Raw genomic sequence first — 26,900 nt, forward strand, 5'->3', positions numbered from 1 at the left:
TGTGGTAAATTCAGTCCGCCTGTGGTAAATTCAGTCCACCTGTGGTAAATTCAGATCTGTAGACCTCCGAGACAGGATTGTATCGAAGCACAGATCTGGGGAAGAAAAAAAATATCTGCAGCAGTGAAGGTCACGATAAGCACAGTGGCCTCCATCATCCGTAAATGGAAGAATTTTGGAACAACCAGGACACTGGTGGACACCCAGACAAACTGAGTAATCAGGAGAGAAGGGCCTTAGACAGGGAGATGACCAAGAACCTATTGGTCACTCTGACAGAGCTCCAGTGTTTCCCTGTGGAGAGAGGAGAACCTTCTAGAAGATCAACCATCTCTGCAGATCAACCATCTCTGTCACGCAAGTTCACTGCAGTTAGCTAAAGAAAGAAAGCCAAATGCGGCTGATTGTTTCCCATGACACAATATGGCGTACACTGCAGAGGAATGGCATACATGGGTGTTGTCCATGAAGTAAGCCTCTTCTAGAGCCCATTCACAAAAAAAGCCCAAATAAAATTTACCAGGGCCCATGCTGAAAAATAATAAGACTATTGGGACTACTCAGGAGTGATAAGACCAAGATAAATGTTTTTGGAACTGATGGCTTTAAAGCTGTATGGCCTTGCAAAAGCGAGGAGTACAAAGAAAAATGCATGGTGCCTACAGTGAAACATGGTGGTGGGAGTGTCCTTCTGTGGGTCTGCATGAGTGCTGCTGGTGTTGGGGAGCTGCATTTCATTGATGGCATCATGAATTCACGGACGTACTGCTCTATATTGAAAGAGAAGGTGCTACCATCACTCATGCCCTTGGTTGTTGTACACTTTTCCAACATGACAATGATCCAAGACACACATCTAAGGCCAATGTTGCATTTTTAAAGAAGAACAGGGTGAAAGTGATTCAGTGGCCAAGTATTTCTCGTGATCTGAACCCAATCGAACACCTATAGTTCTGAAGAAGTTGAGCATCACTCTCCATCCAGCACCCAGGCACTAAAAGAGGTCGTTCTTGAAGAATGGAAAAAGATAGATGTTGCAATGTGCCGCCAACTTGTTCATTCCATGCCTAGAAGACTTGGTGCTGTCCTTACAAATCATGGAGGTCATACAAAATACTAGATGTAGTAGTTTTTGGAGTGGGGTGTATTCATTTTTGCATCAACTAATTTGAGCAAAACTGAAGATTTTGTAATCTAAGTAATATTATTACCCTTACTTTTATATAATGAGCTAAATAAATGTTCTATAAAACTCAGTTTTGTCAACATTTTGGAAATTGTTCTTGTGTTCATTGAGATATTGATTAAAATCTTACTTTTCAAAAGGGGTGTACTAATTTATGCTGAGCACTGTCTATGCCAGGAAAAGACCTCTGCAGTGAATTTTTAGTGAATGTCAAATGCACTTCATTATAAATATACTCTTTAAAAAAAAGGAAGTGGACTGATGCTTGATTAATGTTACTGCATGATTCTAATTTTTTCTGGAAACAGCTGTATATGATAATTATCTGCAGTGTCTATGCAGTAAGAAATGCCAAAAGAAGAGGTTAGTCAATTTACTAAAATCCACTGAGATTGTATTATATGTATCTCTTAAATGTCATTCATGTTTTTTTTATATATTATTTCATTAATTTATTCATATATTTTGATAAAATAAAGAGAAAAATGCTATTGACTTCTCCGATGTCATCATTTTAAGAGTTAATAACATTAGAAAGGTACTGTTTAAATATGGAAAACAATGCATTTTGCTAATAAACATTAGGATTTTTTTTGTAAATTAGCAGCAGCATAATTATCAAGTGGAAGTTTAGTCTGAAAATTAAGTTCTGATGGATCTCTTTGGGTTGGCCCCTTTTGCAGGTATAACTATGTAAAACATTTAAAATATGTGCCTATACTGTTTAAAATCCAGTAAGGCCCAGTCTCAGCCTGCTCTACACATGCTTAGTTCTCCACCATTCTTGGCACTGTGCTTTGTTGCTGTTTTTCCCCCTAGTCCCTTCCCCTATTAAGTGTATTTTGGTGACATGTAGGCAGAAACAGATAGCCATGTATATATTTTTACTTTTTCTTTTGTTAGTGCCATCTTTCTCTTGTGGTTCTGATAAGTGTAACAACCCACTGCCCTTCTCTATTTACTCCCCACATCCAGGGTCAGTCCTACATCCCAAGGGTGGGGCTCTCTGACCTACCCGTCTGTCAGTGTCTGCACACCATCATTTTTTCTGGCTGTGTTGGAGGGTAATACATGTGCACCTCTTGGATAATCCTGAGATGAACTGTTTTCATACTGATTGTAAGTCAATTGAAAGAACTTAAAGCAATATAATTAAATATGTAATGTAAATGATTATCTTGTATTGGCTGTATATCATGTGTATTTATTTTTTCCTGTTCTAGTTATTCTAACCGCGCACCTCCCTGAGCCCTTGAAGAAGCCAACCAGGTGAAACGCGTAGGTATGAGTCATCCTTACCTATTCTGATATGTGCTTTATACAGCAAAAATAATACATGCGTTATAACTATATTTATGCACTGTATACACATAGGGAAAGACCTATATCATCAGGGGTGTATTGGTTGGAACACAATGTGTGAAAGTAATTCATGTTTTAAGGGGGTATATCCTCTACTTTGTCTTTTAAAATTGTATTTATAATAAAATCTTTTTTAACTTTATATGTATTGGCATCTATTCTGAGAGGAGTTTTTCAGCGCCTTTAAAGTCCCATCTTTCTATATATTGTTTTTGCAGCTACTTTAGGAATGTGGTGCTGATATTTCAGCCAAGCTCATGCTTCTATATTTTCCAAAGTAAGATACCAACAAGTTACTATCTTTTGTGCAAGCTCCCATTGGTTAACACAATGTTAGATGCTGTAGGGGTAGTGAAATGAGAACAAAAAATGTATATGGAGCAACGTGAAATATTCAGTGTCAGGAATTTCATACTCCTCCTTCAGTTCCTCCCTGTCTTTGAGTATATTTGCTGCAAAAAAGTCATCAACCCATTGTATACCATAACGGGGCCAATTTTGACTGATATATGCGGCATGATAATTTTGAAAAGTGCAAGAGGTATTCAGATGGGTTTGTTCTGCGGGGAATACCCTAAAGACTGATTTAGGGTTCACCATGCCAGAAGAGAGGCTTTGTTCGGCAAAGGAGTAGTATCTAAGTTTATCGGTTTCCACAGGTCCACCAGTAGGAAAAAGCATAGCTCTTTTTTTTTTTTTTAGGCCCCCGCCAAAGATATGTGAAAAGATGTCATCCATGCCGCCACTTCCACTCCCTTCCCACAGACCCTGCTCTCCATACCACTCGTACAGTTCTTTCTTCTCTGGGTTGGACAGGACTTCATAAGCCAAGCTTATCTCTTTAAACTTATCTCCGGCATTTGGGTTCTTATCTGGATGATATTCCTTGGCCAGCTTGCGATAAGCCTTCTTCAGCTAGTTCTGAGTGGTGCTGGGCTGCACCCCGAGCAGGTCCTACAGTTTGGTGTCAGCGATGTTAGCCATGTCCAGGGGGGAGACAAGGCATAGCTCTTAAGTTTTTGTTGACACAGTTTCTATGTCAACTCAGGGGCCCCCTGTGTACTTATTGAACCAATGTTTCAATTGGTCTAAAAGAGCAGCTGTGTAGTAGTCTTTGATATCAACCAAAGCTATGCCCCCTACCCTCATAAGTTTGATGTGTTGGATGTAAAAACACCTCACTCATTTGCTTAGCCAAATACATTTTTTAAAGAGGGAAGTCGGATATGAGGGTTTGAGAGGCATGGTCAGTGTTTGGAATAGGTAAAAGACCTGTGGGAGGATTAGCATCTTGAAGGAGGCCAGTATGCCAGACCAGGATAGTTCATGCTAAAAAAGGTGGCAGAGTTTGGATTTTAATTTGGATATAAGGAGTTTGAGGTTTGCTTCTGCTAAAGAAGCTGTAAGTGATGTCAATGTAATGCCCAAATAAGGCATTCCAGCTACCACCGAGGAACAGAGCATCTATTGGGGAAACAGAAGTTGGGTTTGCTTGGGAACCCCTAAGTTCAGTATTAGCAACTTTGGGAACTAAACTTGGCTAGAAGCTGGTGGGCACTGGGTAGTAATACATATGTATTTGTTAGGAGTAGTATAACATCATCCTCACAAAGGTTTATGGTATGGGTGTAATGTAAAAACTGTGAGTGGAATGTAGAGTGGAATGTAAAAACTGTGATAGAGGTGAGGGAGTGAATGCTAAAATGGAGGATAGTATTAAACCCAAATTATGTGAAAACTTGGGACATAGAACCCCAATGGACTCTGTTGAATCTACACATCCATGGAGACAAGCAGAGAAGATGTTTGACTCCACTCTGCATGATGTATAACATTAAGTATATGCCTTGTAGCATCTGAAGCCTGCCTCCCTCTAGTAAATCCCATTTGGTCCTGTTAGACCCAGAGATGCATAATATCCATTAACCAGATTGCCAATATTTTTGCATAACATTTTACATCAGAATTCAGCATAGATATATGTTTAAAGTTTGCTGTGTTCAGATCTTTCCCAGGTTTGGGGAGCATAATAATGTGCATCCTCAGCATCCCCGTGGGGGGGGGGGGGGCTTCGATGCAGCTGTATTGAAAAGAGAAGTGGGTGCCTGAAGGTTCAGCGTTTCAGGCACAAGCACTTGTACTGTGTGTTTGATGGTCTGGAGGATTAAGGCAGGAGGCTTGAGCAGAGATACTGCAAAGAACAGCCACAAGGCCGAGTACCATTTGGTTAGCACATTGAAGGTGAAAACCCCTGCAAGGTAAACTACTTTAATGTGAACTTTTGTTTTTAATAAAAGTGGACAGAAAAAGCCTTAAACTGACTTTGGAGTGGAGTATACTCACTGTTTGCTGCCACGAATGAGACCAAAATACCCTAAATCATTACAATTGGTGGAGGAATGCTATGGACACAGATGGCGGTGTTCAAAATCCTTGAATGCCAGAAATAGTGCCAGAGACTGTTTGCATTGCTATTGCTGTGTGAGCAGCTAGGTGTGTATTGTCTCGCATCTTTAAAAAAAACAAAAATTCTGGAGAACTGTGTGTCTGTGACTGCAAACATGAGTGTTGTTGCCCATAGCAACAAAGTCAAGGTCACTCATGAGACCTGTGGTGGATGGTGGAGTGTTCCTGATGAGAGTCATGGCTGGTGGGCTCAAGAGGAACCATTACAGCCAGTTGGAGAGTGCTGGAAAATTTCTGCTGGGAGAGTGCAGTCTCCCATGGCAACAAGAGAGGAAGTATCATCTGGATGGTGGAGCTGCAGTGAAGAGGTGGCTGACCATTTCCACAAAGAGGGCTGGGATGCCCGAGAGTCTGTGATGCCTAAGAGGGCATCTGACCACCCTGTGGTCGCATAGGGAAATGTGCCAGTGAAAGTACCACAGAGGAATGGTTTCTGAAGCGACGGCATGCAAAGTGCAACACCTGACAAGTGTAGTGGTAAGACTGTTGCTGACAAAAATGTACAAGAGACTCAGTATATGTCCTATACCAGTGAAGTGGTGGCAAGTCCGGTGAGGAAATCTGCTTCCAAAAGAGCCTTCCTGCTGTATAGTGGGTATAATGTGTTTCTTACTAATGAGGTTAAAAATGTTGAATAGTAAATAGTGGGTTAACACAGCCTGCTCAGCCTGAAAATGCTAAATCCTGTATTGGGAGTGAAATACTGCCGATCTATGACACCAGCACAGGGACACTGCACACCACACATGCTAATGACCCCCCACTGTTTGCTGTCACTCCGGCACTTACCCCATTGTGTCGTGTGGCGGGCAGCGTTCAACGACTCGGCTCTTAGTCCTCTCCTCCATAGAGGCTTCCAACTCCTCCCCTCCTCCTCCTAGGCATCCAATAGGATCACCTGTCTTTTCAGCCAATTGGGTGACAGGTATCAGACCCGCTTCCCTGTTGGCCGGGAAGAGGATCGGTGTTGCATTCATTCGCTTTTGCAACACATCTGGGCGGGCTCTGGACGCAATGCTCTGCACTCCAAGCCCACCATATTTTTAGGCCTATTAGAGCCTCTGACTCTAATCAGGTGATTCAAAAACACACTCCCGCCCACCCCCGCCATAGGAATTCATGCACCTGGCATCCTGAAAGGGGCCATGCGCATGGATAGGGGGTGGCGGCGGCAATGATAGGGGAGGGGCGCCCGTGCACCCACAATGGACGGGCCACCCCTGGTATAGAATGTCAGTTTAGTGTTAGTATAGTGTTCTAGTATAGTGTGTCAGTGTAGTGTGTTAGTGTAGTGCAGTGTTTATCAAAGCTTTACATAACATTTGACGCTGAATGTAAATTGTTAGTTTAGTTGTAGTATAGTGTGTGAGAATAGTGTGTCAGTGTAGTGTGTTAGTGCAGTGCAGTATTTAACAAAGCTTTACATAACATTTAGTGCTGTATACCATTTTGTTTTTGGTTGCTGCTTTTTTTTATTTCTTTTTTGTCGCCTGACTGCTCCAGATTTTTTACAATAGTCAGCCACAGTTTTTCTGACTGCAACACTGATGTCCCCCCCCCCTTTTTATTTTTTTATAATTTTAACATTTCTGTTAGCGTCACTCCTCAATTTAAAGTGCACCAAACAACACTTTTCATTGAATAAAGTGCATCCAATTACAAATTTCCCAGTATCTATATGGGTGATAAGCTTCCCATCATGTCTGGCAAGCCAACACGATGAGGCAGAAGTTCCATGCCAAGGGGGCCAGCAGCTTCTGTGACCACAGATAAAGGAGGATGTGATCCGTAATCAGGCAGGGCATCTTTGTCTCTGTTTAGTGATGTTGCCAGCCACATCATGTAAAGGAGGTAGTGGACTGGCTTACTAAACCATCCTCATCCTCCTCATCCTCTATGACCCAAGCTGGCACTAGTGTGTAGTCCACTGCAGCTGCCAAAGTGGCTTATTCTGCTTCCTTGTCCACAGCTAATCCTGCCATAGCCCCAACATCATGCATTCAGTTGAATCATTTGAACACAGCATCAGCCACTTGCTTCTTAAGGATGCACAGACATTACTTGATTCTGATGTTGGTTCTGAGGTAAAGGAAGGGAGTAAAATGAGTCTACAGAGAAGGGAAAACACTGATAAACAACAAATTGGCAGTCATGTTCCCCCAGCCACAGCGTTTTGCCAAGTCGGCTCCTGTGATGATGAGGGTGGAGGGGATGATGATGAGGTCGCTGACGTGACTTGTGTGCCGGTTAGAGCAGAGGAGGAAAGTGAGGGGGAGAAACAGTGGAGGCAGGATGTCCTACAGAGGGAGCCATCATGGAAGAGTAGAGAGCAGCCACCCTATTCCATCAGATTGTGGAGCTGTTCTCTCCCAGCCCACTTCCCACAGCTCAGCTGTGTGGGCCTTTTTTTAGCAAATTTGCAGCTGATCCCACTGTTGCAATTTGCAATCACTGTCGCAAGCATATCAAGCATGACCAAAACACCGGTCATTTGGGTACCACATGCTTTACAAGGCATATAACCTCCCACCACTCAGCATATTGGCAAGAGCACCTAAAAACCACGCACAAGGGACACAATTCTTCTCCTCTTCACTCCTCACCTCTCATGTCTAACCCCACTATATCTCATTAACCTCTCATCAGCCTCCACCTACAGGGATAATGGTATAGCAAAGGGTGTCACAAGTCCTTGCAACTTGTCTGCCAGCAGCACACCGCCAGCTGTAGAGTGTAGTAGGCAAATTTCTCTGCGCCAGCTGCTACAGCGCAAAAAACAATACACTCACTGCTACCCACATGCCCAGCATCTAAATTCAAGCTTGTACAAATTGCTGGCTAGCTTCTGCCTTTCTGTCTGGTGGATTCTGCCCCCTTCCGTGAATTTGCAGAATGTGTTGTACCACAATGGCAGATTCCCAGTCACTTTTTCTTTTCACGTAAGGCCATTCCAGCTCTGTATTATCACATGGAAGGCAATGTTTGGCATTGTTGGGCAAGGCAGTCAGCTGCAAGGTTACCTTACTGCTGACTCGTGGTCCAGCAAGCATGGTCAGGGAAGATCTATTTTGTTCACAGCACACTGGGTAACTCTGCTTACAACTAAGAAGGATGCATGTCTCTGCTCCTTTGCTTGATTGTCCTATGAACCACCAGTACCCCCTAAACGTTCAAAGGGCCATTCAACAAGTAATGGCTAAAAGATACCATGCAGTGCTTCAGCTGGTCTGTCTATAGGACAAGAGCCACACTGGAGAAGATATTCTTTCAGCTCTGCAGGGGCAGGCCCAGAGGTGGTTCATGCTATGGAAGTTTGGAATGGTGGTGTGCGATAATGGCACTAACTAAGAGGAGGCTCTCGCAGAGGGATTGGAGTATAAAACCATAATTGCTGATAAAATTCTGCCAGAAAAGCCAAATTTAGACAATATCAACCTCATGTATCCCCAGTTGACCAGATCGAATGCCTTCTCTGCACCGAGGGATAGGAGCAGAGAAGCCATTCCCGTCTGTTCAGAAAAGTGAGCTATGTTTAAGATATGCCTAGTAGCGTCAAAAGCTTGTCTACCTCTGACAAACCCAGGCTGTATCAGAGATGGAAGAATTTCATGTAAACGTTTTTCAAGAATCTTACCATATATTTTGACATGTGTGTTGAGCAAAGATATAGGCCTAAAGTTAGGCCTATTAGATTTTCTGCAGATTTATGTCTTCAGATTTACCAAAACCATATAATATGAGGTCAAACCTTAATGCCCCGTACACACGGTCGGACATTGATCGGACTTTCAGACAACAAAATCCTCTGATTTTTTCCGAGGGATGTTGGCTCAAACTTGTTTTGCATACACACGGTCGCACAAAGTTGTCGGAATTTCCGATCACCAAGAACGCGGTGACGTCAACCACATACGACAAGACTAGAAAAGGCCATTTCAGAACCAAGCACGGCACCCTTTGGGCTCCTTTTGCTAATCTCGTGTTAGTAAAAGTTTGGTGAGAGACGATTCACGCTTTTTCAGACTCGTGGCTTTCAGATCGTTTTCTGCGGTTCAGTTTGTGTTTGTGGGTTTGTATCTGCTCTTCAGTGCGTGCAAGCAAGCTACGCGTGACTTTCATTATTCATTGTGTTCTTGTTCGTTCGTTGCTGTTTTTCAGGTCGCTCTTCACAGGCCTTGCTGTTCTTCAGTGCGTTCTGTTACTTCGTTCTGAGCAGCCGACCATTTTCTAGCCATGTTGTGTATACGTACTCCTCATAGAGTTCATGCTGTGCGGGGGCTTGGTGTTGGGGTTCTGACCTTGACACAAGTCCAGTCCATGAACAGGGTGGGGAGGAGTTCATGGACCAAGTATTGGTTCCTTCAGCGTGACCAGTTCTGTCATATGCCTTTGCTCCGTGAGATCCGTGAGAATAATCCTGATAATTTCAGGAACTTTCTCCGGATGACGGACCCCGTTTTTCACCATTTGTTGGCTTTGCTGACCCCCTATATTAGCAGGCAGGATACCTGCATGAGGCAAGCCATCACTCCGGAGCAGAGGCTCGTTGCCACCCTGCGGTACTTGGCGACGGGGAGAAGCCTGCAGGACTTGAAGTTCTTGACAGTCATTTCCCCCCAGGCTCTGGGGATCATTATCCCAGAGACCTGTTCTGCTATCATCCAGGTCCTGCAATAGGAGTATATGAAGGTAAGATTTTTATCCTTTAATATCACATTTTATTGTATTTATTGTTTGATAATGTATTGTATTTCTTTCCTCATTCCCTAATTAGCATGATTGTAATATGTTGTGAATGTCCCCTTTGTCCTCATTCATGCTGGATTTTTATCTAATTTTTTTTTGTCCTTCATACATATTTGCCTTCACTTACCTCCCCAGCATGGTCTACAGGCCCTATATTCACCTCATGTAATCACTTAACAATGTATTTTATCAGCTCCATAGTAGTGCTTTACCCCAAACACCCCCTAAAATGTTTTAAAATGTGATTGGTGCTTTAAATTCAGGCAGAGTGCCAGAGGCTTTTTTATTGGGGTGTCCCCAAATCATTTTTAACCCTCCCTCCCCCCAACTGCTAAGTCAGCTGATACCAATTCTCTATGTATCCTCAATCATCTATCTGATGACTTTGCCAAACCCAAACACACTATACCCATCTCTTTTGTGCTCAGATGTATGGATGAATTCCCCAAAGCATGTAGTGCAAGGGCCTGCCTATATACTTTCAAATGGTACTGTTTAAAGTTTTTGTATCCTATTATTATCTTGATAGGTAATAGCAGAATGTCCAAATGTGCTGAAATGTGTACAGTGTGTATTTATATCTTTGTATTATGACAATTCTTACCTGTCCAGTGGGCTGCCAATAGTGTAACTAAGGAGGGGCTGTTCAAAGTAATACCCATTATTTAGGCATTCATCTCTCAATGAAGTGGAGAGGGTTACCTGTCCAAGAGCTCCCCCCTATAATGTTAGAAATGGCCCATGAGAGGGGGGGAGGGGGAATCTGATAGGTGTACCTTATACTTTGGTGTTTAAAAATTCCCATTAATAAATGTTATCTTGATGTTGGCCAAGAATGTTTGTGTCTAATCTGCTTTCCATGTTTTAATGTGCAAAAAGACTAATTTTATTTTTTTTTCCTCAACAGTTTCCTTCCACGCCACAGGAATGGCAGACTGTGGCCTCTCACTTTGCCCAGTTGTGGGACTTTCTTAACTGCGGAGGGGCAATTGATGGGAAACACATCCACATCATCCCACCACCCAACTCGAGGTCATACTATTATAATTATAAAGGGTTCAATAGTATTGTGATGTTGGCGGTGGTGTCTGCTAATTATGACTTCCTGTATGTGGACGTGAGGAAGAATGGCCGGATGTCCGATGGTGGAGTCATCGCCCAGACTGAGATTTGCAGGCATCTCCAGAATGGCAGCTTGGACTTGCCACCTCCAGAAGACAATGTGGAAGGACTCCCATTTGTCTTTGTTGCGGATGAAGCCTTTGCGTTGGGGGACCACCTTATGCGGCCATTCCCCATGAGGTCCCTCACCCCAGACCAGAGGGTTTTTAATTAACGGCTGGCCGGAGCCAGAAGAGTGGTGGAGAACACATTTGGAAACATGGCCAGCCGGTTCCACCTATTTCTTACACCCATCCATATGGCGGAGTATAAACTGAATCATATAATCCTGGCGTGCTGTGTTCTACATAACTTTTTACGGCAACATTTTGCCAACTATGCTGGCTTAGTTGGGCCTGAGACCAGAATTATAAATGAAACAACCCTGACGGCGCTTGAAAGTGGCCGTCCTGGCTTGCTCTCCCTGAGTGCCCGTGATGTCCGGCTAAGATACCTTGAGTTCTTTGCGGGTAGGGGGGCCATCAGTATGCCAGACAATTTGTGAAACCTTGATCAAATAAAAAAAAATTAAGCAAATCTTTGGTGACATTTACTGCTTGTGTTTGTTTTAGCTGACCCTGACCGAAATGTGGTGAGTCCTGAAAATAGCGTGATTGTGTAACTTTATACAAAGCACTGTTGGGTGTTATTTACTAAAGGCTAAGACACTTTGCACTACAAGTGCACTTGAAACTGCACTGAAACTGCACTTGTAGTGCAAAGTGGATTTGCCCTTAGGAAATAACACCCATTGTCACAGAAAGCAGCAATTACATCACCACAAAACTGTTGTAGCGTTGAGACAATAATCCACACATTCTTGATTAACAATCTTTTTAATACCTGCACAATCACATGTGCATTTAGAAAAGGTTTTTGAAACAAACCAACATGTTTGTTGTATAATAATTTTTGGGGTGGCATTATTAAAAATAGAAATGTCCATTTAAGATAAAACAGGCATGTTTCAAAACAACAAGAAAGACACAAATCTTGAACTTACAAAGTTCACATTTGGTAGAATTTGAAGGCAATATCAGACATGAGTATTTAGGAACTGTGTTTGATATTGAGTTCCGACGGGGTGAAGTCACCCCAGGAAAAGCCAAATTTTGAAGATGCACATCAATTTACGATTGTCAACATGTGCTAGCTGCCATCACGGGGGATCAAGGGACGTGTTTTGGGAGAGCAACCCCTTCCTCTGAGCTACTTTATTATTGAGGAAGGGGTTGCACCCCCAAAACGTGTCCATTGATCTCCCATGATGGCAGATAGCACATATTGACACACTGTGTGCATCCTCAAAATTTGGCTTTTCTAAAAATCGCCAAAACATTTTTAACATTGTAGCACACAAAAAAACAAAGGTATTTGGAGGGGTTTTAAACTATCCCCAAAACATCAATGATGTTATTATTTTTTTGAATAACATCATTGATGTTTTTCTTGAGGTTTTCCTGTGCACTTTCCGAGGTGAAATGCCCTGGATCCACAACATCACGATCACCTAAAAAGAGAGAAACCAAAAAAAAACAGGTATTATAAATATGCCTTCATCCATCTCTTACCTGAGCCTGTGGTCGCAGACACTCACCTGTTGTGGTGACTAGTTCCACCACGTCTTCTTCCTCCTGCTCTTCTTGTGTTGGGGGTATTTCCCCTTTTTCCCGAGGTGGGGTGTCTCTGGTCTCCTCGGATCAGGGGTGTCCTCTGAGTCTTTTCTCCCCTATGTAAAACAAAAATGGTATGCTTAGCACACAGATATTTGATGGCAGAACTATAAATAGGAAACATTGCTTGGAAGTGGGGTACAATTGTCTATTTTGGCAGAGTTCCAAGATGTAGAATTTTGAGTGTCCTTTGTCAAGCTTCAATACTTTACCTGTTTGGTACAAGCTTCACAGATGGAGACACCCCTATAGTATACACTGGAGCACCTGTGTGGGCCCCCTACTAAAAAGGGTGTTCTTGTGTCCCACACTAGTGCTCCAGCGTCCAGATGTGAAAACAGCTGCTGAGTGTCCTCTCCTTACACAGAATCTATTTTGCATTTCATTCTAGTAACAAACCCATCTACACAACCAAATTATTTTCATACAAGTAGGCCCTAAAAAATGTGGGCAAATGCATATGGCCAAAACAATGGTGTTTTATAGGCCGAAAGAAAAATGTTTGATACGAACGAATAATGTACCCATGAACATTAAAGTTGCCATTTTAAACTGTACAACACTTAAGAAAAGCACATGGAGCAGCACGAACGTAATAAAGACAAAAAGAATAGGAACACAGCACAACTACTTACTTTTTTGCAGCACTCTCCGGATATTTCTGTACTGCTCATGTTCTCGTAATTTCAGGTCCGACCACCGCTTCCTGAGCTGATCTTTCGATCGACATACCCCGAAATTCCGGTGCAGACTTTTGACCACTTTCGCCATGATCTTGGCCTTTTGGACATTGGGGTTGGGGTAAGGTCCATACTTCCCATCATAGTCAGCCTTCTTCAGGATGTCGACCATCTCCAACATCTCCCCAAAGGTCATATTTGAGGCCTTAAATCGTCTCCTTCTGGATCGGGACGTTTCCGGATCCGGGCTTTCCTCCTCCTCGTTGCTATAATTAGCACGCACCTGCTGTGTCTCTGCCATGTGCTCTTCCCCCACTGCGCCAAATGAAAAGGGGCGGGGAATAGACTAGAAAGAACGTCAGGGGCGGGTGGAGTTACACGCATGTGCAGTGTGCATAAAGCGTAACATGCGTGCGTAGTACGTGCGATCTGTGAGCGGAGCAAGGAGTATCGGAGGCGGCGATCGTGATAACGAAGGTAAGAGCCAAACTTGGGCCTATACTGCTTCTAGATTGAGGCCTATATTGTAACAAGATTAGGAGAGTTTTGCCTGACATTAGGGTTTGTCTTGTGTTGTGTCTTGCAGTGAAAACGGATATCTTGAAAGATACCAACTTTATGGCAATCTTCATAGATATGTTCAGGGAGCTGCCTTGTCTTTGAGAGATAAACCACCCTGAATATAAGAACCAAAGAGGAAGGCAGCACTGGATCAATTGCTGGAATTTGTGAAGATGGTGATCCCCACGGCAGACATCACATATTTGAAGATCCTAATTGGTGGCCTGAGGAGCACTTATCTAAGGGAGCACAAGAAGGTCCAGGATTCCCAGAGATCCGGAGCAGCAGATGACATCTATGTCCCCAGGATGTGGTACTATGACAGGCTGCATTTTCTGGCAGGTCAGACTGAACCCAGGTCATCTCTCTCCAGTCTTCCTTCCACGCATCCTTCCCCCCCCAGCTGAGGCTTCTGACACCCAACCTGGGCCTTCCAGGCAGCAACATGTGGAGGAGCCCAGCTTGAGCCAGGTATAGCATTTCGCTAAATATTTCTGCTTGTCCAATCAATGATGTTAACTAGATGTTAGTTTGGAGTACTAATTTGTGATTGTGATTGATGATGCAAAAAGTAAAACCATGTCCCTTTTTCATACACAGGGAAGTCTCAGCCAGGAGGTGGCCAGGTCGAGCAGGCTGCTTGATATGCAGGTCCCTCCCATCCACCTGCAAAGAGAAAGTAACAGGAAGAGGAGTACCCTGGAGGAGGCTGCCATAGGCCTCTTTTGGAAGGCTACAGAGGCCCTGAGAGCCCCCACACTGTGGAGGAGGACTTTGCTGGCATAATTCCCTGCAAAATGCAGTGGATGGAGGAGGGCCAACAACTCATGTGTGAGTCCTTAATGTTGGAAGCTCTCAATAAGGGGTTGAGGGGCCAAATAACATCTGCTACCCACATTTGTGACCTCACACATGGTCCTCCTCCTCCTCCAGGTCCTACTCCTCCTCCTCCTCCTCCAGGTCCTACTAGTCCTCCTCCTCCTCCAGGTCCTACTCCTCCTCCTGTCACATCTCCAACACCAGAGCCACAGCCAGGAAGGAAGCGTGGAAAGAAGACCAGAAAGTGATGACCCTGGGTTCAGTCTGGTCTGGCAAAAGATGCAGCCTCTTGTAGTACCACAGCCTGGGGACACAGATGTCATCTGCTGCTTTCCAGATCTCGGGGACTTCTGGACCAGACTACACTCCCTTGCATATGGACTCCTCAGGCCACCAATTTTGATGTTAAAGAATTGATGTCTGCCCTGGGGGTCCGAAGGCTTCGCTAATTTCTGCTGTTTCTCTAGTTTTGCCTCCCTCTTTGGTTCTGAGCCCTTAATAGAGGAATTTTTGTTTCAATTATACTTGCCTATGTGTTTTTTCCTTCAAAAAGGATAGTTTGTTTGTGAGGATTCAGGTACATTTCTAAAGTACAATGTGAAATTAACAAGGGACACCAACACCAAACAATCTCCTTGAGATTAAATACTACAAGATATCAATGGTGTTGTGGTAACTTGATACACAAAACACACACAAAAATATTCTGGAGTAAAACTAAAAATAAAATAAAACAAAGATCAGCCTTTAAAAAAATACAAACCTAAAAAAAAAAAAATTATGCCTTAAAATAGAAAAAAAATAAAACAACACAAAAATAATTTTGTCAGATGTGACAAATCAAAATATATTGAGGGAATCCCGATAAATAATAAAGAAATACGTTTGTGAGAAGTCTGTGTGGATATGAGCAGCAAAACTACTTTATTCTTCTCACATTATAAAGAAGAAGAGAGTGCGCTGTATTAAACCATTTTTAACATTGCACCGTGACGAAAGTGTTGTATCCATTGCGAACACTAATTTTACCAGACCGAGCTGTTCCGTCTCAGAATTTCTTCTGAGCATGCGTGGCACTTTGTGCATCGGAACTGGCCACACACGGTCGGAATTGACGCGATCGGATTTTGTTGTCGGAAAATGTTATAGCCTGCTCTCAAACTTTGTGTGTCGGAAAATCCGATGGAAAATGTCCGATGGAGCCCACACATGGACGGAATTTCCAACAACACGCTCGGATCAGACATTTTCCATAGAAAAATCTGACCGTGTGTACGGGGCATAAGAGTTTCAATTTGTACGCAATCAGACAGGCCCTTGCACTACATGGTTTTGGTAAATCTGAAGTAAAAAATCTGCAGAAAATCTAATAGTGTGTATGGGGTCTTAGAATCAACTCCAGACCTTTTACCTGCTTTAATTGATGAAGAAAAAACAAAGGAGTAGCCCACACCTGGCCATGAAACAGTAAATATTGTCAATGACATCACGCAGATGTAAGAGCTTCTAGCATGGGATTCTGATATGTGGGACAATTTTAAAACTCTATGGTTGGTTTGAATACATTACTCTTCATTAGATACTTTGGAACAACTAACCTCTGCATGATCTTCATTACACCCTTACCCTTTACTTCAGTCTCATACAGTTGACAACAGGACACCATAATTATGGATGTCCTACTCCATTTCTCTTTAGGCTCTTCCCTCCACCAATTCCCCCTCCTACTCCCCCTCCCCTTTTTTCACTATACCTTTGGTCTTATACTGCCATTACCTTTTTGTACATGTCATTTCATTATGTATACTTGTCAACTCAAATGTTTTTTCAGTATTAGAAAATATTGTTCTTCCATTTCTGATGTGATTAATATAATAATGGAAATTTAAATATGTAGCAATTACCCCCGAAGGAGCTGCTGATTTTGATCGGGCCTGTTCTCTGATATCTTACACCCCTTGAACCTGTTCAATCCCCTTGACACAGCTGTAGTGCAGTGTTGTAGTGATATTTATATAGATTTTAACTCACAATATCTCTACTATAATTATACACATGTACCTCTATCTGGGTATTTGTTGTTCCACCTGCAGGAGAAAAACAACACTGCACACAAAAATTTGGGATTTGACAAACTTGATTTCTTTTACTGAAATGGTATTTAAAAGTTATTGCAGTGACTACACTATCACATCAATGTAGTGCAACAGTACAGTAAATATTCACCAATTTCTTTGTATACATACACATACATACATATATATATACGTTCTTGAATAGACCCCCTCTTGGTGTGTCTCCAGGTGGGACTAGTGTTCAAAGTGAAATTGTCCTCACTCCGGACACTTTCCCACCTCCAGCACACTGTGATCGATGGCAGGATCGCTGGCTGCTGTTCCGCTTCTTCACAGGATAGGCCGCAACCCTGTGGGACACACACACCCACAAAGTCCTGCTGCCGGCCACGCGTCCTAGGAACAAGAGACCTAAGATGGCCACTCCCAGCCTTTTTATAGTCTTCCCACAATGCAGTTCTTCACCCTGAGATTTGTGGGAGTCACTGAGCATTGTGGGTAGGTCAAGTTAATGTCCAGATGTAAACAAACAAAATACTTCCATGTCAAACTTCTGAACAATAAAAGAAATATTAAGGTGCTGTAATTATATATTTTGGCCGCTAGATGGCGCCATATACCAACTTATTAACCTTACAGCATTACAAATATTTAAAAACAAATATTGTCAGCGCTACAAATAAATAAATAAATTTAAAGAGTGTATTCTGTCGGGGCTAGATAGCTACCAATTTGCCTTTAGAGCTAATCAATCCACAGAAGATGCTATTGCATTAGCCTTACATTCTGTACATTCTGGGTGGCACAGTGGTGTAGTGGTAGCACTCTCACCTAGCAGTAAGAAGGGTCGCTGGTTCGAATCCCAACCAGGACACTACTTGCCTGGAGTTTGCATGTTCTCCCTCTGCCTGCGTGGGTTTCCTCCGGGTACTCCGGTTTCCTCCCACACTCCAAAGACATGCTGGTAGGTTAATTGGATCCTGTCTAAATTGTCCCTAGTATGTATGAATGTGAGTTAGGGACCTTAGATTGTAAGCTCCTTGAGGGTAGGGACTGATGTGAATGTACAATGTATATGTAAAGCGCTGCATAAGTTACATAGTTAGTCAGGTTGAAAAAAGACACAAGTCCATCCAGTCCAACCATAAAAAAAAAAAAAAAAAAAAAAAAAAAAATGTACAATCCAATATACCCTATACTATACCCACAGTTGATCCAGAGGAAGGCAAAAAACCCCCAGCAGAGCATGCTCCAATTTGCTACAGCAGGGGAAAAAAATCCTTCCTGATCCCAGAGAGGCAATCGGATTTTCCCTGGATCAACTGTACCTATAAATGTCAGTACCCAGTTATATTATGTACATTTAGGAAAGTATCCAGGCCTTTCTTAAAGCAATCTACTGAGCTGGCCAGAACCACCTCTGGAGGGAGTCTATTCCACATTTTCACAGCTCTTACTGTGAAGAAACCTTTCCGTATTTGGAGATGAAATCTCTTTTCCTCCAGTCGTAAAGAGTGCCCCCTTGTCCTCTGTGTTGACCGTAAAGTGAATAACTCAACACCAAGTTCACTATATGGACCCCTTATATATTTAAACATGTTGATCATATCCCCCCTTATTCTCCTCTTCTCAAGAGTGAACAAATTCAGTTCCTCTAATCTTTCCTCATAGCTGAGCTCCCCCATGCCTCTTATCAGTTTGGTTGCCCTTCTCTGCACTTTCTCCAGTTCCCCGATATCCTTTTTGAGAACTGGTGTCCAAAACTGAACTGCATATTCCAGATGAGGTCTTACTAATGATTTGAACAGGGGCAAAATGATATCTCTCTCTCTGGAGTCCATACCTCTCTTAATACAAGAAAGAACTTTACTCGCTTTGGAAACCGCAGCTTGGCATTGCATGCTATTATTGAGCTTATGATCTACCAAAACCCCCAGATCCTTCTCCACTACGGATTCCCCCAGTTGCATTCCCCCTAGTATGTATGATGCATGCATATTCTTAGCCCCCAAGTGCATAACTTTACATTTCTCAACATTAAACCTCATCTGCCACATAGTCGCCCAATTAGACAGTGCATTGAGGTCGGCTTGTAAATTGGAGACATCCTGTAAGGACGTTATTCCACTGCATAGCTTAGTGTCATCTGCAAAGACAGAAATGTTACTTTTGATCCCAGACCCAATATCATTTATAAAGATATTAAAGAGTAAGGGTCCCAGCACTGAACCTTGGGGTACACCACTGACAACCTTAGACCATTCAGAGTAAGAATCATTAACCACTACTCTCTGAATTCTGTCTTTTAGCCAGTTTTCTATCCATTTACAAACTGATATTTCCAAGCCTGTAGACTTTAACTTACACATGAGCCGTGTGTGAGGAACTGTATCGAACGCTTTTGCAAAATCCAAGTAAACCACGTCCACAGCCAACCCTCTGTCCAAGGTTTTACTTACCTCTTCATAAAAAGAAATCAGGTTTGTCTGACAACTTCTGTCTTTCATGAACCCATGCTGTCTGTTGCTTAAAATGTTTTTTTCCAGCAAGAACTCGTCTATGTGGTCTTTTATTAAACGCTCCAGTATCTTCCCGACTATAGAAGTTAAACTAACAGGTCTATAGTTACTTGGTAAAGACTTTGATCCCTTTTTAAATATAGGCACCACGTTCGCCCTGCGCCAATCCAGTGGTACCATTCCTGTCATTAATGAGTCCCTAAAAATTAGATACAATGGCTTTGAAATAACAGAGCTCAATTCATTTAGGATCCGTGGGTGGATGCCATCAGGTCCAGGTGCTTTATCCACCTTTATTCTGTCTAAATATTTCTGGACCATATCCCTTTTGAGCCATTGTGGATCATTGGGGGCTGTGTCAATACCACCCCCATTATGGACATGAACTTCCCCATGCTCTTTTGTATACACAGAGCTGAAGAAAGTATTTAATAAATTAGCCTTCTCCTTGTCCCCAGTCACCCACTCTAGATTATTTTGTAAAGGGCCTACATGCTCAGACCTGACCTTTTTACTATTAATATATTTGAAGAATTTTTTGGGGTTTGTCCTACTATTTTTTGCGATCTGTCGTTCATTTTGAATTTTTGCACCCTTGATTTCCGTTTTACATATTCTGTTAAATTCTTTGTAGCATTTAAATGACACTAGTGTTCCTTCATTTTTATATTTTTTAAAAGCTCTTTTCTTATTGTTTATAGCTTTTCTAACTTTGACCGTGAGCCACAAAGGTTTTCTTTTTAGCCTTTTAAACTTATTAGCCCTCATCCTTGGAAAATTTGCTCTCTTGAAGTTAAGTGTTTTTATCTTTCCCTTATGTATTTCTTGTTTACAGCTAACATCAAATGAAATCATGTTATGGTCACTGCTACCCAGGTGTTCCTTTATCTGCACATTAGTAATAAGCTCTGCATGGTTTGAGATTACCAGGTCCAACAGAGCTTCATTCCTAGTTGGGGCCTCAATAAACTGGACCATAAAATTGTCCTGTACTAGGTTTATAAATTTTTGCCCTTTAACTGTCCCAGCAGTGCCATTACTCCAGTCAATTTCTGGGTAGTTAAAATCTCCCATTATTATCACTGTCCCCGCCCTTGCAGCCCTTTCCATCTGTGCAAGGAGCTGAGTCTCCACCTCCTCGTTAACATTGGGTGGTCTATAACAAACTCCAATGATTAACTTTGAACTACGCCCATCTATATGCAGTTCCACCCATAATGCTTCCGACTCATCACACTCTCCATCAATCAGGTCCTCTTTCACACTTGCTTTGAGATCACTTCTCACATAGAGACAGACCCCGCCACCTTTCCTTTTTACCCTGTCTCTCCGAAAGAGTGCATAGCCAGGAATATTAATAGCCCAGTCATGTGAGGATTGAAGCCAAGTTTCAGCAATACCGATTACATCATAGTTCACTTCATGCACCAGAGCTTCCAACTCACCTATTTTGCTTGGCAGACTTCTGGCATTGGTGAACAAACACTTTAATGCATTATTACATTTTGGTCTGGTGTTTTTCATATATTTTTTAGTAGTACAAATGGCACTACAGTTTCCAATGGCTGTTTGCAACATGGGAAATTTCTTGACACCTGCCATAACCCTCCCCCCATCTGTCCCCATTCCACCCTCCATTAATGTCTGACCCCTAACTGACCTGTCTTCTTGATTTAATTCTAGTTCACCCTCCCCCCTCAATCCTAGTTTAAATACTCCTCCAGCCTTCCTATAAACCTCTCCCCCAGCACAGCAGACCCCCTTCCATTCAAGTGCAAACCGTCTTTAGCATATAGGTTGCACCCCAATGAAAAGTCAGCCCAGTGCTCTAGAAACCCAAATCCCTCCTCCCTACACCAGGTCTTGAGCCATGCATTCAGCTCTCTAATCACCCACTGCCTTTCCTGTGTTGCGCATGGCACAGGCAATATTTCAGAGAATATCACCTTGGAGGTCCTTCCCTTCAACTTGCAGCCTAGTTCTTTAAATTGATTCTTAAGGAGCCTCCACCTTCCATGTATACTGTCATTGGTTCCAATGTGGACCAAGACAGCTGGGTCATGCCCAGCCCCTCCCAGTAATTTATCCACCCGGTCCACCACATGCCGAACCCTAGCACCAGGGAGACAGCAAACCATTCGGTTGAGGCGATCCTGGCGACAAATTATTCTATCAGTCCTTCTGATTATAGAATCCCCTATAACCACCAACTGTCTAGGCCTACCTGCACTCCCCTCACCACCTTTACTAGATGGGCTGCTCTCCCGGCTGTTAGGGATAGCAGTGACATCTAGGGCTGCCACCTCTGTGTTTGCCACCTCCACATCTTCACCCAACTTGGCAAATTTGTTTTGATGCACAAACACAGGACTGGCCTTCCTATTCTGCGAGCCCCTTCCACTCCCTCTAACTACATTAACCCATCTTCCTATCTGATAATCCTGACTTGCCCCTCCACCCTCCACATCAACCCTACTGACCACCTGCTCAGCGAGCAGAGGACCCCCTTCAAGGTTGTCCTTTCTGCCCAGTGTTGCAACTTGCAATTGACGGCGCTATATAAGTACCTGAAATAAATAAATAATAAATAAACCCATTTAGAAGGTTAAAAACTGTTATGTTTACATGCTTTTTATTGACTTTAGTTCAGCTTTAATACAATATTACAAAAGAAACTTGCTGAAATAAAAATTGCTGGGGTTAAGCCCAACACTTTGTAACTGGATGTAGGATTCCCTGGCCGATAGGCAACAGAGGTTAAAAGTTTGTAGTTGCTATTCATCAACGCTGTCCTTTTTGTTTATATATTTATGATTGCATCTCTCTCTCACTTTGAGGAGGTGTGATGACGAGGCTGCATATTGGCAAGAAATAGGAAATTTAGTGGGTTGGTGCACAGATAATAATTAAGCTAAATGCCGATAAGGCAAAATAAGTATTTGTTTATTTAAGGAGAAGCACAGAGTCTAGTTTTGAGTCAATTGTGATTGATTTTGGTTGGACAGAGGTTAAGAAGGTACAGGAGTTCCATTTTCTGGAAATAATAATTAGGGAGGACCTTTGGTGGACAGGGCATATATTCCATTTTGTAGGCAAGGCTTACCAGAGTTTGTATTTTGTGAGTAAGCTGTGGAGGGCAGGCTGTCATTGAGAGTGTGCTGAGTTATCACATCTCTCTGTAACAAGGCATGTGCATGGTCCATTACAGAAAGGCCTTGCAGAGGGTGTTAAAAACAGCACAGAAGATTATTAAATTAATTTGTTTACTAAGTAATGAAAAATATGTGGACAGGAGGTGCCTTCAGAGAGCTAATAATAACCGGAAGGATAGCTTCTATCCTGCAAATGCCTGGTTCACAGTATTGCCTTCAGGCAGGAGATGTAGGAGTATTTCCTCTTATACCACAAGGCTGCAAAACAGCTTATTTCCATGGTCCAGTGGCGTCACTAGAGTTGGTGTCACCCAGTGCTGAAAAAATTGATGTCACCCCCCTCCACTAACTACCTCAGTACAGACCCCCCTCCACTAACTACAGGCCCCACTCCATCAATATAGCCCCCCTCCGTCAGTACAGACCCCCCTCCATCAGTACAGACCCCCCTCCATCAGTACAGACCCCCCTCCCTCAGTACAGACCCCCCTCCATCAGTACAGACCCCCGCTCAGTGCAGACCCCCTTTCCGCAGTATAGACCCCACTAAGTACTGACCCCCTCCCTCATTACAGACTCCCCTCCCTTATTGTAGACCCACCATCAGTACAGACACCTTCCGTCAGTGTAGAGTCTGCAGACCCCCCTCCATCAGTATCAACCTCCCACCTCAGTGCAGACCCCCCATCAGTATATACACCCCCCTCAGTGCTGACCCCCATCAGTATGGAATCCCCCTCTCAGTTCAGACCCCCTTATTAGTATAGAATCCCCCCTCAGTTCAGACTCCCCCATCAGTATAGAATCCCCCCTCAGTGCAGACCCCCATCAGTATAAAATCCCCCCCCTCAGTGCCAACCCCCATTAATATAGAACCCCCTCAGTGCAGACCCCATTAGTATAGAATCCCCCCTCAGTGCAGACTCACCCTCAGTATAGAATCCCCCCTCAGTGCAGACCCTCCTCAGTATAACCCCCCTCAGTGCCAACCCCCATTAGTATAGAATCCCCCCTCAGTGCAGACTCCCCCATCAGTATAGAATCCCCCCTCAGTGCAGACCCCCATCAGTATAAACCCCCCTCAGTGCCAACACCCATTAGCATAGAACCCCCTCAGTGCAGACCCCCATTAGTATAGAATCCCCCCTCAGTGCAGACCCCCCATTAGTGTAGAATCCCCCTCAGTGCAGACCCCCCATTAGTATAGAATCCCCCCTCAGTGCCAACCCCCCATTAGTATAGAATCTCCTCTCAGTGCAGACTCCCATTAGTATAGAATCCCCCCTCAGTGCAGACCCCCTATTAGTATAGAATCTCCTCTCAGTGCAGACCCCCATTAGTATAGAATCCCCCCTCAGTGCAGACCCCCCATTAGTATAGAATCCCCCCTCAGTGCAGACCCCCATTAGTATAGAATCCCCCCTCAGTGCCAACCCCCCATTAGTATAGAATCCCCCCTCAGTGCAGACCCCCCATTAGTATAGAATCCCCCCTCAGTGCAGACCCCCATTAGTATAGAACCCCCCTCAGTGCAGACCCCCCATTAGTATAGAACCCCCCTCAGTGCAGACCCCCTTTAGTGTAGAACCCCCGTGCACATGTCCACCCACATATACATAAAGTTTACAGACCTCAGAACAGCGCGGACAGCCGTGTGTGTCCCTCGGGCTCCTCCTCCTCTTGTGTGGATGTAAACAGAGAGGAGGGGGAGGCGGCTTTAGTCCGCTGCACTGAGGGACACAGCGCAAGACCTGAGGCACAGATCAGGGCAGCAGGCAGTTTTGGCAGTGCGTGGCGCTACCTACTGGTGTCAACCCTCTGGCGGGTGTCACCCCCCGCACCCACCTAACAATGCCACTGCCATGGTCCATACATATTTGAATGCTAAAGGCTTATTAGGGTTAATCTAATTGTGTCGTAGTGCAGTATGAATTTGTTATCCTATGTATGTATGTATGAAGATAGTGTTTTATGTGAGGTATGTGATGTCTTTTACTGTAACGGAGCTGCATCTGCATTTCATTTTATGATTTTTATTGTAACATGATCAACATTTTTCTGATTCTGAGGGGTAGATTGAGGCACTTGCATGTCTTGCAGCAGGGGAATATAATCACAACAAATTATTTTTGTGTTCAATATTTCAATGGGTGTCACCCTTAAAGATAGAGAAAGATAAAGATAGACTGAGACCCGTAAAAAACATCAAGCACAATGAAAACCTGTTTTTGTTTATATTCCCCTGCCGCAAGACCTGTGAGTATGTAAACCTCCACCTTTTGATCTCTCTTTTTTTTCTCTCCACAGAATTCTCAAGCACTGTGCACACACATGCACACATCTTGCTGCTCCTGTGCAGCCTCATGGACTCCTGGGAATGGTGGAACTCTGAATACTAGACAGGACCACCACCATAAAGCATATGCACAGCTGCAAATTCAGCGAGTGCTGGTCACCACCAAACCTAGACTCAGGGTTGAAGAACCTGGACGCCCACACATCCATATTTTTTCAAATACCTGTATTCTGGGCTTCATGCTGCTCAATTTTCCTTACAGTGTACACCCTGGACTTTATCAATCTAATGTGTGCAGGGATCAACTATTGCTATATACTCTATGTATAGAGGCACAGTGGTGTAGTGGGTAGCACTCTCGCCTAGCAGTAAGAAGGGTCGCTGGTTCGAATCCCAACCACGGCACTACCTGCCAGAAGTTTGCATGTTCTCCCTGTGTCTGCGTGGGTTTCTTCTGGGTACTCCGGTTTCCTCCCACACTCCAAAGACATGCTGGTAGATTAATTGGATCCTGTTTAAATTTGTCCCTAGTATGTATGAATGTGAGTTTAGGGACCTTAGATTGTAAGCTCCTTGAGGGTGCAGGGACTGATGTGAATGTACAATGTATATGTAAAGCGCTGTGTAAATTGACGGTGCTATATAAGTACCTGAAATAAATAAATAAATGTATGCTGACTGTTGTAGAACAATAAATACATAAACAAAGACTTTAATTACCTTGGTAACTGTCTATCGCTCTCAGACAATATGTCTTTAGATCTCACCATATAGATTCACTTATTCATTATTTAAACCCTAGATGCTATATCTTCTGGCTCAGGCTCCTTGAGCATTATAGTGCCCCCCGGAATCCAAAACTACCATTAATGTAAGCAGATTACCCTCTGCTGTTTGCTGGTGGAAGGAAATTTTCTCTCCCCCCCTTCTCTTGTCTGCTAGAAACTTAGCTGCTTATTATATTTTAGCACACCATGCAATCCTACCACTCCCTGGTTGTTCTGGCTCACCATGGTGGTGGTCGTCTGCTTGTGTCTCCCAATCCATGCTGCACTCTCCATCCCACATTGTTCTGCTAGTGATCAGAAGCAGGCTGTATATGTAACTATGACAGTGTGACTTGGTAGACGATTTATAATTACTGCTTATAATTGTACATCAATTGTTGGTACTTATTGTATATATTTTCTCCCGTAAAGTACCTACCTGAAGTACCTACCTGAAGCTCCTGAAGAAAAGCGTCAACACGAAACATGTAGAGCATTGAGCCTTCAAGCTCTTTTACCTGTGACATCAAGCCACACCAGGCCTTTAAGTACTATACATGATCCTATGTTTATAGGTCAAGTCACATTATGGCTTATGAGTAGTGGTGGGGATGTTCTTATGTGGTAGTTTGTCTAGCGTATGTTGCTAGCAATTTTAATTGCACTGTTGTCTGTTGTTTCTTTAACTTTGTATCAATAAATGTTTATATTTTAATATTGTCTATATTGTGGTGCCTAAAAAGTCCATCTAGAGTTTTTACTATTTCCACTATATTTCAAATTAAGGACGTGGCACTGTTAACCACTGTTTTGCATCCACAGCACCACCCTGTGGTGATGGTTGTTTTTGTAATGTAAACAAAGACATAACTAACCAAATGCTTTGAATATAAAACAAGATCCATTTACATGCTTAACAAGATTCATTTACATGCTTTATTCTACATATCATTACCTTTGTAAAACATACTAAAAAGGAAATTTTCATATAAAGGTCTTTCTTGTTTTACAAGGTAAAGGAGTGTATCAACTTAAATGTCACTTTACTATTTTTACAGGACTTATTTACGCATGTTAAAGTTTTACATCCATGAAAGAGCATAACTATTTCCACAGTGTTACAGCAGATGTAGGGTGAGACCCATCTGAAAATCAGCAGGTTGGAGATGAACAAGAGCATTAGCGGTGGGGGTTCTTCGCTACTTTGCATACATGCATCCTCATCATTTTACTTATTATTCTTGCCAACAAGAACAGATGGAATGCTCAAATTATTAAAGCAGGAAAAAGACAGAAACTCTTCTTTAGAAAGTATTCACATATTTAATAATTTAAAGGTCAAATATGTATCTCTTTATGGTTGACTGATTTTCAAACCTTTCTGTACTTTATATTGAGTAGCTAGCTATCACATTGAATTATTAAATATACGAAAAA

This window comes from Aquarana catesbeiana, linkage group LG01 (assembly GCF_042186555.1).
Source record: "Aquarana catesbeiana isolate 2022-GZ linkage group LG01, ASM4218655v1, whole genome shotgun sequence".
Taxonomy (NCBI): Eukaryota; Metazoa; Chordata; class Amphibia; order Anura; family Ranidae; genus Aquarana; species Aquarana catesbeiana.